This window comes from Capra hircus, chromosome 21 (genome assembly GCF_001704415.2).
Source record: "Capra hircus breed San Clemente chromosome 21, ASM170441v1, whole genome shotgun sequence".
Taxonomy (NCBI): Eukaryota; Metazoa; Chordata; class Mammalia; order Artiodactyla; family Bovidae; genus Capra; species Capra hircus.
Window position 1 is genome coordinate 5,269,351 of NC_030828.1, and position 17,699 is coordinate 5,287,049.

Genomic DNA, 17,699 nt, shown 5'->3' on the forward strand with positions numbered 1-17,699 from the left:
GGACTGAAGCTGGAGCTCCAATACTTTGGCCACCTGATGTAAAGAGCCGACTTACTGCAAAAGACCCTAATGCTGGGAAAGATGGAAGGTAAAAGGAGAAGAGGGTGGCAGAGGGTGAGACGGTTAGACAGCATCACAGACTCAATGGACGTGAATCTGAGCATACTTTGGGAGACGGTAGAGGACAGAGGAGCCTGGCGTGCTGCACTCCATGGAGTCACAAACAGACACAACTTAGCAACGGAACAACAACAATCCTTACAGAAATGGTTGATGCTGGAATTGGGCAGAAATATAGAAGATGAGCCTAGAGCATCTTACAGTGCCAAAAGAAAAGGAAGTACTCCAAGAAAAATGCAAAGATGGGGGGCCGGTATGTCAAGGGGATACAGGAGCCAACTAGAAGAGCTCTCAATAGCCAAGGTGGAACAAGTGGAACAAGATAATCAAAGTACTATTAGATACCAACCCAAACTACACATAAGTATCAGTAAGTCTGTACTGATAATGAACAACTGATTGAATTAAATAGGGAGAGAATAAATCAATCTCTTGTGCAAAATTCCAAATAATGTGTGTAGATTCACCCCCTCCCCTCGCGTTTAAGGTGGAACACAACTCCCCTTTCTCCTTAAGTGTGACTTCATTTCAAAGAGGATGAACCTCTTTTCAAAGAGGATGAACTTTTCAGTGGGAAACCTGAAAAACAATGCCTCAGCTAGATAATTATGGTCAATATCAAGAGCGCCATCCAAATCATGTTGTTAGTACAACATGATGAGAATGTGCTCTTTCTCCCCAAAACCCACAGCCACAGTCTAATCATGAGGAAAATACCAGACTAATTCCAATTGAGGGGCTTTCTACAAAATATCTGAAACTCTTCAAAATGTCAAGATCATCAAAAATAAGGAAACACAAATCTGAGAAACTGTCACAGTCAAGAGGAGCCTAAAGAGACAGGGCAACTAAAATGGAATGTGATATCCTGGATGGGATCCTAGAACAGAGAATAGTTATTAGGTAAAAGCTAAAGAAATCTGAACAGAGTATGGATTTTAGTTAATAAAACTATTTAATACTATTTCAATAATTGTGAGAAATATGTCCATTAATGTAAGAGGTTAATTAGCGAAAGATGAGTGTGTAATACATGGGAATTCTGTATCACCTTCAACATTTTTCTATAAATCTATAAAATTGTACTAAAATAAGAAATGCAAACTAATGTCTTCAATGATGAGCTTGCAGCATTTCCACACAGAACATGTCATTATTCTCCACGCGATCCACACCTCCATTTCAAGAATGAACCACCGGATGCCTTACTTCTAAGTATTTCCTCGGTAACCCCTGTCCTCCTAGAAAAATGAAGATGACTTTTCAGTCTTGAGCCTTTAAGAGTCCTTGTTTTTGTCATTGTTACCTTCCATACACCCATCACCACTTCCATGAAGGCAGCAGAAATGGTGGGGGACGGCAAGTGAGGTGGGAGTTGAAGAGAATATTAAATGGCATTAATTTATTAATAATATCAAGAAAGGTTTTGTGTTAAAAGTCAAAGGGACTCAATTATTTCTCTCTATAAGCAAGATGCACAAACAACAGTAACTCGTGATAATCCCACATCATCTACTCCAATCAGACAAACGAACGTCTACTGAGTACCTTATAGTGCCTGGCATACTAAGTATGAGTCTTTGGCCACTGGCATTATCTCTGGAGAGAACTTAGAGTTTTTCACATACTTCAAATGAATCAAATACTCCTAGAATGGTTAGGATCATTTTTCTTTATTCTGACAATACTAAGCTCTATAAATAAAAAACACAGGTTTAAAGCAAAAAAGCACTTTGTGCTTCAGTCTTTATGGGAAAACATACACACACACATACCATACACACACGACTTCTGTCCACTTAAATTACGAAGGCCAAAGACCTATTACCAAAATATCCTAATAGTCCAAAGCATCAAGCAACTTAATTTCATCACCGTGTAATTTTATGAAAGTTTGCATTTAATAGAGTATAACCATCCACGCATGTGTAAGTAAAGGGAAAAAAGGCTACTGAACTTAGAAAGTTAACGTGATATTCAGTGGTAAACTTACCATTAAAAACTACAGAGGAAGTCCAGAGATAAGATGGAAAAAAGTCTATTTCCCCTCAAAAAGTGCAAGTCTGAAAACTTGATAACTCATGGAGTCACATATAAAAGAATACGGTGAAGGAGGCAATTTTCTAAGTAAACATATGTACAATGTAAGTTGACTCAGAATGACTAAAACTCTGAGGGTGCAATCTTTAGAAATTCCATTCTAGGTTTCAGTCAGAAAAGAAAAAAAAAAAAATACTAACAAGGAAGACTTCAGAATTATATATCAAAATGAACTGCTTCCCAATGTGTATCACTTTTATAAAACATTTTACTGCCCAATGTTAATAGTGTTTAAATTTTACAAATTCATCTTTTCTACTTTACACTTTTCTTAAAAAAGAAAACAATCTAGGCCTCCGAGCTTTCACAATGTTGACCATATTAGAAACTACAAATTTAGGAATTAAATGCCATCTAATTTCCATACAGATGTCAAGTGAACCTCATTAAGTTAAAACCAAAGCTTCTTGCTTCATCTAATTAAAAGAAATCTATATTCATAGAATAAAGAATAAAATAGCTATAAAGCAAAATATATTTAAGATCTGTCTAAAATTACATAACTTGCACCAAATTTGCCCACATGTCCCCAATTTCCTTTAGCATAAATGATTAGTCATTAATAGCTTTTGCATATTACTTTCACTGAAAGGCCACATATTTTTTGATTAAGGGACACAAATTAGAACTGTGCTTTCAGATTTCACACGAATTAGAAACAAGGTAACAGCTTGCTCCTCAAAAAAAGAAATAAGCATTTCTTTGCAGAAAAACAGAGATACAGGCTGTAAGGAAATAAAATCAGTAACTCCAAGGATACTGGCTCTAAGGAAAAAAAAAAAAAAACCCAAAAAACATGAATAGCTCACAAATCCCAAGAGGGAAGATAGATGCAGAAACACTACAATGCCCAAAGCATGTAACATGGCTGAGATGGATGTTGATGAGGTCAACTCATATAACCAAGAGCCTGGAACCCAAAATGAAGTAGAAGTGTTATTTTAGTATCACTTGGCTGAGCACCACAGTGTTTCTGTTTCAAAACAAGGAAGAGTATTCATATTTCCTCCAAATTACTAGGCCTCCATATAACAAGTATTTACTATCATGTACAACTTTTCTACAAGCTTCCTAAGTTCTAACAGAAAGACCAACAATTTTCATGGAATGTGGACAAGGAAACAGAGGAAATTTTGTAGTTCACTTACTTCGACTCAATTCAAAGTGTAAATCACAAGTATCATAAACGATGAAATCTTGTCAACTTTATCTTTTTAACCTATGTCTGGCCTTACCATCTTAGCAGCCTCATATCAGTACCTAAGTTTATGAGAAAGGAGATAAGTCTTCTATGTAGGGCATACTTTCTGTTGAAGATGAAGTGAAAAGGCTGAAAGTCAGGTATTAGATATGCTTACAGAAATGACCTGATTTTACAGACTTTTTAGGAATCATATGTACTTCTGTGTTATCAAAGTTAAATGTGACCAAAATAAAGCAGTATTTTATGTGTCATAATATAATTGTGAATGGCATCACTTTAGGTATGAAGACAGTAAGTACTGGCCACAGCATACTCAAAATGCATCACTTCAACTAAAATCAGTGATTCTCCCTATGGGCTCATATATCTTACTTGGTTACCAAGAAAGCTGGGTGTTTTGTTTTTTTTTTCTTTTCAAAACCATGCGACTGACAATAGAATTAACACAAAGTTAACTACCAGACTGAAGAATATAAATCAGTCAACAGGGTTTTCTGGTAATACAGTATTCACATTAAATGTTTGGCATAATCTAGACCAAATACTCTCAATCATGCTAATATTAGGAACAGATGTTGACAATTTATATATACTCCATAATCTTAGAAAAACCACTAAAAGCTGAGAGGATCAATGAATTAGTTAAGAAATTAGAATGAACAGAGAGGAAAGTAGTGTTCTCTCTTTACCTTACATAATTGACTCAGCACAGGTGATAAAACCCCTCAGAAATGAAAACATGCTAGAGTTCAATCTAAAGCAGAAAAATATTTAACTGAGAAGGCCTGAATAAAAAATATACATAATTTATCTTTACCTTAAAAACATGCTTTAAATATTCTAGCAATTTTTAAAAAGGTGTAATCATTAGGCATATCTCTGGTGATTCACATATTTAAATAATGAAAATTGCCTTCTACCTAGCTTTTACTGAAATGCAGTGAACCCTACATGTACAGAGGGAGCTTCCCAGGTTCCCAGTTGGTGAAGAATCTGCTTGCCAATACGGGACACACAAGAGATGTGGGCTCGATCCCTGGGTGGGGAAGATCCCCTCGAGGAGGAAATGGCAATCCACTCCAGTATTCTTGCTTGGAAAATTTCATGGAAAGAGGAGCCTGGTGGGCTGCAGTCAATCAGGTCGCAATGAGCCGGACATGGCTGACCATATATGCACTCTACACGTACATATAAAAGGTTCCCTAAATGTTCACTGTGGAATAATCATTAGTCAGTACTGCTTCTAAGTCCCATTCAGTAGCATACATTCTCATTTTGGTATCCAGTCCCAGGTCTCAAGAATACGCAAACCCTCAAAGCCCTTTAAAAGTACTGCACCTTGACAATTAGAAGAATCAGGTAGGAGATTCATTTCTTTATCCGGAAGGCAGAAAGTCCAGAGGAAGAGACCAAGTCAAAGATTTCCTAACAACTTTTGCTATTTTAAGCACTTCTTTGCATGTAAAATTCCCTAAAAAACCTGCGATATTAAAATAACTCTGAGATTAACAAGCGACTTTATACTCCTGTTATTGGATGTCAGAGAAGTTATTCACTTGGCTCATTTCTGAATTAACTCTTACATGATTTCCCTGTTCATATCCCCTCTGTAGGACTTACATGAATGTCCTAAACTTACCTTTAGTGCATTTTCAAAGGTGGCAACAAAATGCAGATGCTTAAATTTCCATCTAACAAATTCTCTATAAGGGTTTCAAAATGAGAAATCTTATGAAAAGTGCCAAAATAAAACCCTACATTCTAGACACACCAAAACATTCTTTTGCTTTTAAATTCCTGAGAGTCAAATGATTGATAAGATATTGCATAAAGTTTTATAAGTACTAGAAAATCTGAAATATACCAAATATGATTTATCTTTTTACAAGAGTTTCATAGCCCTTACACATCTGTCACACAGAAACACACAAACGCCCAAAGAGTTAATTATACATAAGTGCTTCAGGAGAGTATTGCTTTCATATCATCCACATTATTAAGGTACACAGATTCACTTTTTGCTATAGGAAAAAACATCACGTTATTTTCTGAAACTCACAAATCCGAAGCTATTACTGAAACCTTCCTTCACGAACTCTTGTGAGGTAACTCAAAAGATATTCTGATGGAGGTAGACGAATGATAGCAAAGAAGAGGGGAAAACAGAAAATTGTGGTTTAATTAAAAAGCAGAGTCATCCAGAATTAACAAGCAATTAATAAGGAATTGGGAAATTCCTATGAGAATAAGAGGGGCTGGGGCAGCTACAAAAAGGTCTCAAAGTCTCTGAGCAGGGTAAATGGTGGAGTGTACCAAAAGATAAATGCAACACATGGAAACACTGTTCAGAGGGAAAGGCGGAAAATAAGGTCCTGGGAAAGAGAAGTTATTAAAATGTTAAAGACTGGGGCACGGGCGGCGTTTTTGTTTTTGCTGTAAAGCTAGAAGCCAGGAAAGGGATGCATTGCCAGGTAACTATTCAGAAAAGAAAGCACCGATTAATGAGGTAGGGGCCAGGAATAAACAATGGGGGAGGGGAGGGCTGGCTCTTTACCTTGACGGTGGTAGCTGGTCAGAGCTCTGCGGCTGCTCGGGCGGGTGGGCAGACCCTCTCCTGCCGTCGCTCGCCCCCCAGCCAGCTCACACCTGGAAATCAGAGACCCGTGAGCGGGGCAGAGCCCCGGGGCCCCGTCCTCCCCGGCCCCGGGGCAGAGAGCGGGGCGGGCCGGCAGGAAGCGGCAGGCTTCCCCTCCGTCCCGGGCCGGCCCTTTCCCCTCAGCGGGGGTAACCGACTTTTACCTGTCTCCTCAGCTGCTGCCTCCCTTCCTTCTTCCAGCCGCCTCCACACTCACCAACTTCTCCATTGAGGAAACAGCCCGGGCAGGGCCGGACCCGGCTGTCCCTGCTCCTCCGCGGCGCCTCCCGGCCCCAGCCTGCCAGCATCCAGATGGCCCGGCCGGGCGGAGGCGGCGGCGGTGGCCGCCGGGCGGCCTGGGGCAGGGGTGCAGGGAGGAAGTCCCGGCGCGGGCGGGGGGCAGCCCCGGTCCGAGCGCTCGGGGCAGGAGGCTGCCGCGCTCCTGGTTGGGAGCGCCCGGCCACTGAGGGGCCCAGGAGGGCTCGGGGCGGCGAGGGCCCAGCTCTCACGGAACCCGGAGTGCCGGCCGCCGGGGCGCCAGGCAGGGGGCTTTCGGGATGCACTTTGCACCGGGCCACCCCCGCCCCCTCCCTCCAGCACTTTGGGGTCACTGGGATGGGACCTAGCCCTCAGCAGCCAATCAGCGGCCACACTGGAGCCGGAGCCCGGAGCCGTAAACCAGGTCTGAGGTGGGTGGGGGGGGTGGGGGGTGGGGGCGACTTGGTTGGTTGGTTGCTTCCTTCTCTCCTCCTTACCCCAGCGGCCCCCACCCCTTGCCTGCCGTAAAGCGGCCTGCGTATTCGCGACAGTTAGAGGAGGCGTGCCGAGCGAGGCTAGGAGTCGCCTCTGATTGGCCACATTCACTCCCCACCTCCACCTCGCGGCACCCGACGCTCCGCCCCTGGCGGAGGGACTCCATGCGGTTGCTAAGAAACACTATATACCGAACAGGACGTCTGCGCATGCGGGAGGAGGCAGCGCCTTGTACTTTCTGTGAACTACGGTGGCCCGGAAGGGGCTGTCGCTTGCTCGAACGGCAATGCGGAGGCGGTGTGGCTTGGGGCGGATCTCCAGCAGGTAACTGGAAGAGGTCGCTACGCTCGGCGACGGGAGAAGCGGATGTGTGGCCGTTGAGAGGCTGTTTTCGGGGCTTAGGACTGAGCAGGTGTCAGTCCCCAGGAAGCGAGGGGAGGCTCTCCTCGTCCCGCCGCCCTCGGTGCTTTTCGGACGCGAGCGCCGGCTCCTAGGCTGCGCTCCAGGGCCTGAGGTGCCGTTAGCTCCCGGCTGGGCACGCCTCGCCTCACGCGGAAGAGGACGCTGTGGCTTGGCGGTGACGCTTCCAGGGCTTTCCTGCGAGGACAGCGGCCCTTGAGAATTTCTGCGAATGAAAGGGAAAAGAGTGGAAAATGTGGGAGATGGCCGTTTATTAAGTGCGTTTTTTCACTTACCAGGTATTTACCCTAAACTAGTCAGTGTCCTAGCCGTCAGGGAGACAACAGCGATCAAGATACATGTAATCCTTTGCCCTCGTGGAGCGTTCGCTTTAGCAAAGAGACTGACAGACAGGAAATTATTTACCAGATAGGGATGGGGTCGAGCTTGGCTTGGACGTGATGGCTCTTTGTGCTAGGAAGGGTCTCTGAAGAAGTGATATTTGACTCGCCATTTGAGTGAGGAAGACTCAGCCATGCCAAGATCGGGGGCGGGGGGGTGAATTTTGCAGGCAGAGACATCAAAGTCCAAAGCCTCTGACTGGAATAATCTTTGCCGTTGCTAGGGACTGCAAGAAAGAAGGCCAGCTAGTCAAGCAGGGAAACTGATTGATAATGAAGTTGGTTGTGGGAATGGAGGGTGTACGACAGGCTTCAGATCTTGCAGGACTTTGTAGCAGGTGGTCGGGAAGATCTATTTATGTTTTGAAAAGATCACTGGCTGCTCAGTGGAGAAGACTGTAGCTGAGAGTAAGGTTACTGCAGATGTGAAAGACTGTTGTGGTAGTCCAGGCAAGAGTTGACATTATCATAAACTTAGTCATCCAGTACAGCAGAGGTTTGGCTACCACCAGTGTCCTCAAGAAAGGCCTATCTAACTGTATAAAGAAAGTATGTATTTCAACATATCAACTACTTTTATGTAATAAAATGCGTTAAGACCTTTTGTGGCAGATAATGGTCACTACAAACATTTCAAATTGATATCCTGGTATTTTATTGTACATTATCATTCATTTATCAAGAATATTCATTATTCTGCCTTCTACATGAGTTGTTTCTTGGCTTAGGTAGGCAAACTGGGCTCAGGCCTACCCAGGGAAGCTCACAGTCAAGTGTGGGGAAACCAAATTAGAAAATTATTACAGACAGTTCAGTGAGAGAAATACTATGTATAGGCGGAGGAGCACTTGGCTAGGCCCTTTAATCCTGACTTGGATATGTGGTAGGCTCCCCAAGACTGGAGGTTTCCTCCTTGAAGGTTGAGAGTGGGAGGGGAAAGGCTGAAAATGATTTTAGGGAGAATGGGCCTAGAAAAGTAATCCTTAAATTGCGCAGAATTTCTGAGGCCCTCAGAGAAAACCTGGAGCTAAATTTGTGGGGCACAGATGTAAGAAGACCCCAAGAGTCAGATCTTGAAGGGCATGCTAAGCTATGTTCAGGAATTTGTACTTTATCCGAATCAAAGTGGAGACGTTTTTCAGAAGGAAGTGTGTGTCAGGAAACAACTACTTAGCAAGGACTCTGTTGTGGTTGTCCAGGGTAGGAGTGGTGTACTGTAACAGTGGCCATAGGGTGGAAAGAAGTGAGGTGAGAGAAGGTCTGGAAAGATAGCCAGTTTTCTTGCTTGGGTGACTAGGAGATATAGGTGCCATATACTGAGATGGCAACTTTGAGAGACCATAGAGTGAGTTGAGTTTGTGCTGAAGGTGCTGTGGAAATTCCAAGTGGAGTTCTCCACTGGCATTTAGATATTTGAGAGTGGACCCCAGAAGAGAGCTAAACTTAATTGTGGGTTCTGGAGTTGTTAGCGTGGAGATATTAATTCAAGACATTGAGAGACTGTGAAACATTAAGGAGACTACAGTCAGCTCTCTGTTGTGTTCGTGGGTTCTGCTTCTGTGGTTTCAGCCAACCTCCAGTCAAAAGTATTTGTAAAAAGAAAGAAGTTCCAGGAAGTTAGAAAAAGCAAAACTTGAACTTGCCACCAGCTTAGCACCTATTTACATAGTATTTACATTGTATAATATATTCTAAGTAAGCCAGAGATGATTTAAAGTATAGGGGAGGGATGTGCATTGTTGTTATTGTTGTTCTTCAGTCGCTAAGTTGTGTCCCACTCTTTTGAGACCCCATGGACTGCAACACACCAGGCTTCCATGTCCTTCGCTATTTCCCAGAGTTTGCTCAAATACATGTTCACTGGGGCAGTGATGCTATCTAACCATCTCATCCTCTGCCTCCCTCTTCTTTTGCCTTCCATCTTTCCCAGCATCAGGATCTTTTCAAGTCAGTCAGCTCTTCGCATCAAGTAGCCAAAGTCTTGGAGCTTTAGCTTCAGTATCAGTCCTTCCAATGAATATTCAGGATTGATTTCCTTTAGAATTGAGTGGTTTGATCTCCTTGTAGTCCAAGGGACTCTGAAGAGTCTTCTCCAACACCACAGTTAAAAAGCATCAATTCTTCGAAGCTCAGCCATTATGGTCCAATTCTCACATCCATGCATGATTACTGGAAAAACCGTAGCTTTGACTAGATGGACCTTTGTTGGCCAGTGATGTCTCTGCATTTTAATACTCTGTCTAGGTTTGTCATAGCTTTTCTTCCATGGAGCAAGTGTCTTTTATATTCATGCCTGCAGTTACCATTTGCAGTGATTTTGGAGCCCAAGAAAATAAAGTCTTTCACTTTTCCCCTTTCTGTTTGCCATGAAGTGATGGAACCGGATGCTATGATCTTAGTTTTTTCAGTGTTGAGTTTTAAGCCAGCTTTTTCACTCTCTTCTTTCACCCTCATCAAGAGACTCCTTAATTCCTCTTCACTTTCTGTCATTAGAGTGGTGTCCTTTGCATATTCAAGGTTGTTGACATTTCCCTTGGCAATCTTGATTGCAGCCTGTGCTTCCATCATCCTGGCATTTTGAATGATGTGCTCTGGGTATAAGTTAAATAAGCAGAGTGACAATTTACAGCCTTGACATACTCCTTTCCCCAATATTGAACCAGACTGTTGTTCCATGTCCAGTTCTAACTATTGCTTCTTGACCTGCATACAAGTTTCTCAGGAGACAGGTAAGATGGTCTGGTATTGCCATCCCTTTAAGAATTTTCCACAGTCAAAGGCTTTTGAGTGAAGCAGAAGTAGGTGTTTTTCTGAAATTCCCTGTTTTCTTTCTGATCCAACAAATGTTGGATGTGGCTGGATTATATGCAAATAAGGGACTTAAGCATCTACGATTTTGGTACCCCTGAGGGGTCCTAGAACCAGTTTCTACCCAGAAATGACTGTAGGAGGAGAAGAACTGAGCAAGGATGTCTGAGAAGGAATCTCCAGAGAGGGAGAACGGGCTCCAAGAGAGACTGACTTGTCAGGAATTTGTGTGTGTGTGTGGTGGTGGTACTCAGTTGCTAAGCCTGTCCAACTCTTTGCAACCACGTGGATGCAGTGTGCCAGGCTTCCCTATGTTCAGAAAAAGGCAAATTTATTTACTTACTGTTTTAGTAGCACCAAATGCCACGTGGGATCTTAGTTCCCAGACCAGCAATCAAACTTACGCCCCCTTCAGTGGGAACTCACAGTCTTAACCACTGGCCCACCAGAGAAATCCCAAAGCAAAATGTTTTTTAATGGAGGGACTACACAATTATTATCTATGTGAACATGTGCCTATTTTTCCTTTAAAGAATATACCCCTCTGGCCAGCTGTTCTGATGATGTTGGTAATCAGAAACTCCCTTTAGGAAAAAGCCTTAAAGACTTGGCAGGGGTAGAAGAGTGAAAAAATGTATTATAAATTGAGAGCCATCATACATGACAGAGAAGGCACTGAAATAGTGTGGATCAGTGTTAATAGTCACATTGGTAGCCCTAAAGACTTCTTTCTCTTGTTCTGCGTAAGGCTTTTCAGAAAATACAAATTCTTGAAAGAACATTCTTACTAAACATTTGCTTAAGTTAGGAAAAAATAGAAGTTTTATACTACTAAGAGCCAGGCTGCAAATTATACAGGATAAGTTTTTAAAAACTTCTGTTATTTTAAGCCAAACCCACCCAGGAAGTGTAGTATCTAACTGTATATTCAAAGGAATATGTGCAGGACTGAAAGCAGTTTCCAAAGGGATTTCAACAGGAGCATGGAACAATGGTACTCTACTTGGAGATTACTCTTCCTAAAAAAACTACTTTGAAGGCTACTACATATTTTTGCATGTATAATTTCCAATGTTAAAAAATTTAATTTCTCTTTATCCTTAAAATACATAACTGAATTTTAACTAGAAACCAGTTATATTCAGACATATTAAGTGGTATGATACATTAGCTACTTCTGATCTTTCAATTCTCTCATGATTTCTTCCTGATTTATTATAAAAACATAATATCACAGAAAGTTTGAACAACAGCTTATAATACCTGAACTTCAGTACAACTACCAACTTTATTTTTGCATACTCTTTTTTTGTCTTCAGACATTTCACACACTTTCGACAATACATGTGCCCTGGGGTATTCCATGGCAGTCAAGGGATTTGGACTATACATTCTCTGGTCGGAGAACCAAAATCCCATGACCCACATGGCATGGCCAAAAGGAAAAAAAAAACAACTTGTGTTATGAGTTTCTAGACTTTTATTGGTACATTTTGCCTAAATAATTGGTGCCTCCTTCTTGGAAACCCAGATTGCTACCTGACGTCTGCTAGCACTCTTGGGTTCTGGAATTGCATAGAGGCTTTATGAATTATCTGGGCCAGTGATTTTCAGGTTTTTTAGCAATGGGACCCCAGTGTAAAAAAAAAAAAAGAAACTCTGTTGACAGTGGTATTTTACCAGTATGAATGTAGGTTGTAAGTTCAGTTTTACAAAGTTTACTGATTATAAAATCAGGCAGTTTTGAATTCCAAAAAGAATAAAATAAATGAATAAATCTGTGAAGTTGTGGAGGACATGTTCAGTCTCACAGCATCGTCAGCCCCATGCATTTCAGTGTGTTGCTAAATATTGCTTCAACCAAGACATGAAGGTCTGTGAGCTTCTTAACAGGAGCTGGTATCTGAGTTGTGTCCTGACTTTTCCTAGCTTTTCCTTTTCTCTGGTCATTTATTTTTCACTTGAAATCCTTTGTTCAGGTTGCAACAGTTTGCAAGATTACTGAGAGATAATTATATCACAACCAGGGAACGTGGCATACCATGCATTCATAGAATGTTCTGCTAGATAATTCTAAATTGATTTATTGTGTTGTTGATCTCAAATTTGATAATTCTTAACCTATAACTTTTCATTGATTTAGCAGTTTAGATTGCATAATACGTTTAGCAAATTAAACTTGATTAGATTTCACCAGACATACTTCACTTTGCATTTAATTAGGTGATATCAAATTCACACAAATGGAAACACTAATTTTACAACATATAAATGAAGTAATTCCAGATCAGCGTTTATGATGTTTTAGTTCATAAAACCCTGCTGTGCTTAGTTGCTCAGTTGTATTCAACTCTTTGCAACCTTTTGATCCCGCTAGGCTAGGCTCCTCTGTCCATGGGGATTCTCCAGGCAAGAACACTGGAGTGAGTTGCCATGCCTTCCTCCAGGGGATCTTCCCAACTCAGGAATCGAACCAGGGTCTCCTGCATTGCAGGCAGATTCTTTACCAGCTGAGGTACTAGGGAAGCCCCCATAAAACCCAGACTCAGTCTTAATTGAGTTTCTACCCCGTATAGAAGAGTGCTTGATCATTGGAAAAATGTTCAAGCCCCACTGCAGCAACTCTGACTGACTTGGTGCCCAGGGCTCAGGCATTTTTCCTAGTACCCCAGTGAGTTGACTATGTGACTGAAGTCAAGAATCACTGCCCAGGAGACTGTGTCTCAGCCCTTAAATGAGGCGGTGTTGATAATACAGAGAGAGAGCAGGTTATGCCGTGAATGACAGCAGATACCGTTTTTGTGACTACAGGGAAATTGAGACCTACATATTGTTAATACGGCCACCAGACAGTCTGTCATCTGCCTTCCAGCATAACTTTGTTCAGCAGTACCTGGCAGGAAAGGGGGAAGGGGCTGGATATAGAAATTCCTCTTTATAGACTTTGACCTTACAGTCCCAACAAAAAAAATGCTGAAAGGAAGGAAGCTAACTACTGGCTCTTGAGCTTCCTTATAGCCCTGATCAGACTTTTTTTTCCCTTCAGGGTAGTTTTAATTCGCCCGTTACCGTGACTCAACGCGTGCAGCTCCAGCACAGTGAGCACAGTGTTAGGTAACACAGTAAAGACTGAATGAGCTCAGAACTCAAGCCCTAGTATGGATAGTACTGCTATGTATAACATTTAGTTTTTGACATGAAAGTTTTATTGTATTTTAAAATTTAGAAGTTAAAAGTTACACAGCAGTTGAAAGGTTTTTTTGAGATTGAAACAGTACTAAAATGAACTTTGTAGCTGATTTTAGGATTATTTCAGACATAAATATTACTAATGAACACCAAATGAATGAAGTTAGTAGATCTCTGAGAACTTGACTGAAACAATATTCAGCTATCAAAACCTTCAATAAATATTTAATGCCTACTGTGTACCTGGCGTTGTGCTAGGAGCTGGGGAAGAAGTGATGAACTAGACTCCACTTTAAAGCAGGAGTCTTAGAAATCATTGCACAGATCATTTAAAGTACAATTATGACATATTCTGTAAGAGGATAGTAATTCTAGAAGACTGAGTCTAGGTATCTCAGGAGGACCTAACCTTGCTGGAGAAAGTCATTATATTTGAAGCTGAGCTATGCTTAGTCACTTAGTTGTGTCCGATTCTTTGTGACCCCATGGACTGTAGCCCACCAGGCTCCTCCGCCCATGGGATTCTCCAGGCAAGAATACTGGAGTGGCTCGCCATGACCATCTCCAGGGGATCTTCCCAATCCAGGGATCGAACTCAGGTCTCCTGCACTGCAGGCAGATTCTTTACCATCTGAACCACCAGGGAAGCCCAAGAATACTGGAGTGGGTAGCGGGAATCTTCCCGACCCAGAAATCAAACTGGGTCTCCTGCATTGCAGGTTGATTCTTTACCAGCTGAGCCTAGTAGGGAAGCCCATATTAGTTTCAGATGAGCAACATAATGATTCAATATTTGTATATACTGTAAAGTGATCATCCCAGTAAGTCTAGTTAGCATGCGTGTCCTCACATAGGTTTTTTGTGTGTGATGAGAACTTTTAAGATTACTCCCTTAGCAATGGGAACAGTGTACAATACAGCATTGTTAACTACAGTCACTGCACTGTACATTACATCCCATTAATGTATAGTCAGTGTACTCTACATTCACCTGTTTTGCCCGCACGCCACCCCCTGTTACTGGCAAACACCAGTCTGTTCTCTGTATCTATTAATTTGTTGTTGTTTTCGTATGTGCGTATGCTCAGTCTTTTTTGACTCTTTGCAGCCCTATGGACTGTAGCCTGTCTGGCTCCTCTGTCTATGGCATTTTCCAGACAAGAATACTAGAGTGGGTTGCCATTTCCTACTCCAGGGGATTCCCAGCTCGGGGATCCAACCCACTTTTCTCGATCTCCTGCACTGGCAAGAGGATTCTTTACCACTAGCACCACTGGGAAGCTTTATTTATTTATTTTTTAAGATTCCACATGTCAAAGAGATCATATGGTATTTCTCTTTATCTGACTTATTTCATTTAGCATACTCCCCTCAAGGTCCATCCACGTTGTCACAAGATTTCATTTTTTTTTTTAATGACTGAACAATAATATCTGTATCTATAGAAAAGTCACATTTTCTTTATCCATTCATCTTTTTAATAGACACTCAGGTTGCTTCCATGTCCTGTCTATTGTGAATACTGTTGCATTGAACATAGGGGAGTATATAACTTTTCAAGTTAGTGTTTTTATTTCCATTGGATAAATAGCCAGAAGTGAAACTGCTGTTTCATGTAATAGTTCTAGTTTTAAGTTTTTTGAGGCCCTCTATACTGGTTTCTATAGAGACTGCACTCATTTATATTCCTACCAGCAATACACAGGGTTCCATTTTCTCCACATCCTCACCAAGACTTGTTATTTCTTGTCTTTTTGATAAACAGCCAATCTAATGAGGTAATACCTCATTGTGGTTTTGACTTGCATTTCCCTGATGACTACTGATGTTAAGCATCTTTTAGTATTACCAGCTGGCCATCTGTATGTCTTTGGAAAAATGTCTGTTCAGATTCTCTGCCCATTTTTTAGTCAGCTTTTTGTTTTTTGACTTGGGAGTATTCTTTGCTGTAGAATTTATGTGAATTCGTTGTATGTTTTGGATATCAACCTCTCATCAGATACGTGGCTTTCAAATATTTTCTCCCATTTTGTGGGTTATCTTTGCATTTTACTACTTGATTCCTTTGCTGTGTGGTTTATAGAAACTAAGTGTGTATTGATGGATGAATGGATAAAGAAAATAACAAAAACACCAAGCTCTTGGATGCAGAAAACAGGTTGGTGTTTGTTAGAGATTGGAGGGGTGGGTGGAGGTGGAGGGCAAATGAGTGAAGGGGATCTGAAGTTACAAATGGTCAGTTATAAAATAAATAAGATGTGGAGCTGTAATGTACAGCAGAGGTCCCCAACGCCTGGGCCAGGAGCCGTTACTGTCATCAGTCCGTGGTCTGTTAGGAACCAGGCTGCACTGCAGGAGATGAGCAGGGAAGCTTCTCTGTCTTCCATCTGTATTTGCAGCCACTCCTCATTTCTCACCTTGCCACTCATCTTCACCTCCTGTTAGATCACCTGCGGCTTTAGAGTCTCACAGAGCAAACCCTACTGTGAATTGCGCATGAAAGGATCTCGGTTGCACACTGCTTATGAGAGTCTTAAGCCTGACAATCTGAGGTGGAGCTGAGGTGGTGATGCCTCCAACTGGGGAGGGGCGGCAAATACAGATTGTCATTAGCAGAAAGGTTTGACTGCACAGAGCCATAATAAATGAGCTGCTTGCAGACTCATCAAAACCCAGCAGTGAGTGGCAAGTGACAATTAAGCTACATCTGGTGGTAGGCTTTCTAGTGATAAGTGAGCTGATGTACTTCAACTGTACAGCTGTATCTGGTGGCAGGATTTAAGTCAGAATCTGATACTTATTTTAGTCTGTGCATGGCCTGCCCATTGTTTTATTTACCACTTCTGTCTGTGCCCTCTTTCCTACTCTACACACATGTCTTAGTCACAGTTTTGGTAAGCCCACAAGCTACCCCTAGCCAACATTAGTGAACAAACATCACTGGAGAGTTTCTTTGAAAAGAGGGCAACATTCAATGATGAGACAGCAGAAAACTCTTAAGACTGTCAGCAAAAAGAAAGCTGCATATAAAAGAAATACTGAGTTCCACTTAAATTATGGGTTCATTGCATCAGGTGCTTCATATTCTCCAAGCTCACTTTGTATCATATGTGGAGACACTGGCTATCCAACAAAGCCATGAAACTTTTGAAAATGCTCTACCACTTGGAGACCAAGCACTCTGCATTAAAAGACAAGTCTTTGGAGTTTTCCAAAAGAAAAAAGACATGAATACGAAAAACAGAAGCAGTTATTGAAGGCCACCACTTCATCCAATGTGTCTGCAGTGAGAGCATCATTCTTAGTGGCTGACAGCATCTATAAAGCTAAGTAAGAAGCCCTTTCCTATTGATGAAGAGCTGATCCTGCCCGCCACTTAAGGACATTGTCCTGAACTTTTAGGAGAGGCTTCAGTTCAAAAGGTGACACGTGTTCCTCTTTTGACAAACACCGTAACTAGATGAACTGATGAAACAGCAGAGGATCCTGAGGCACAGTTATTAGGATTAATGAGTCGCTGTGGCATGTAATCCATGTTGACAAGTCTACCAGTGTTGACAACAAGGCAACAAAGCTTGTCTTCGTGCAATATTTTCAGGAGGGTGTGCATAACAATATTATGTGCATTTTTGTTGCCAGCCAACACCACAGCTGCAGAACTATTCCAGTCATTGAATGACTGCTTATCGGGGAAACTGAATTGGTCATTTTGTGTTAGTATGTGCCCGATGGAGCGGCTGCCATGACTGGACGACTGTTTAGCTTCACTAATCAGGTCAAAGAGGTCGCCTCTGACTGTGAGCCTTCACACAGTATCATCCATAGAGAAACGCTGGCTAGCTGAAAAATGCCACCTGAGCTTAACAATGTTTTATAGGATGTGATGAAAATTGTTAACCACATTAAAGTACATGCCCTTAACTCACGTCTGTTCACATAGCTGTGTGAGGAGATGGATGCAGAGCTTATATATGTCTTCTCTTATACACAGATAGTTTTCTAAAGGTAGATCACTGGCCAGAGTTTTTGAGTTATGAGAGCTGCTCCAGAGATTTCTTTTAGAAAAACAGTCACCAGTGGCAGCACATTT

At 41.9% G+C, this 17,699-nt stretch overlaps 2 protein-coding genes across 7 annotated transcripts in view; one reads left to right on the top strand and one right to left on the bottom strand.

Moving 5' to 3' along the window:
- Window positions 1–6,690, bottom strand: part of ASB7 (ankyrin repeat and SOCS box containing 7) — a 54,933-nt gene extending 48,243 nt beyond the window's left edge. The window contains exons 1-2 of one of the 2 annotated variants that reach the window (XM_018066430.1): window positions 6,224–6,690; window positions 5,979–6,070 (exon numbers count right to left, since the gene is read on the bottom strand). The gene's annotated coding sequence lies outside the window, so the exon portion shown is untranslated. The remainder of the gene's footprint in view (window positions 1–5,978; window positions 6,071–6,223) is intronic. The other variant, XM_018066429.1, reaches the window with a different exon arrangement.
- Window positions 7,061–17,699, top strand: part of LINS1 (lines homolog 1) — a 30,853-nt gene continuing 20,214 nt past the window's right edge. For 2 of the 5 annotated variants that reach the window (XM_005694923.3, XM_013972923.2), the window contains exon 1: window positions 7,084–7,510. The gene's annotated coding sequence lies outside the window, so the exon portion shown is untranslated. Of the gene's footprint in view, window positions 7,511–17,699 lie in introns of all 5 variants that reach the window. The other 3 variants (XM_005694922.2, XM_013972924.2, XM_013972921.2) reach the window with 3 other exon arrangements.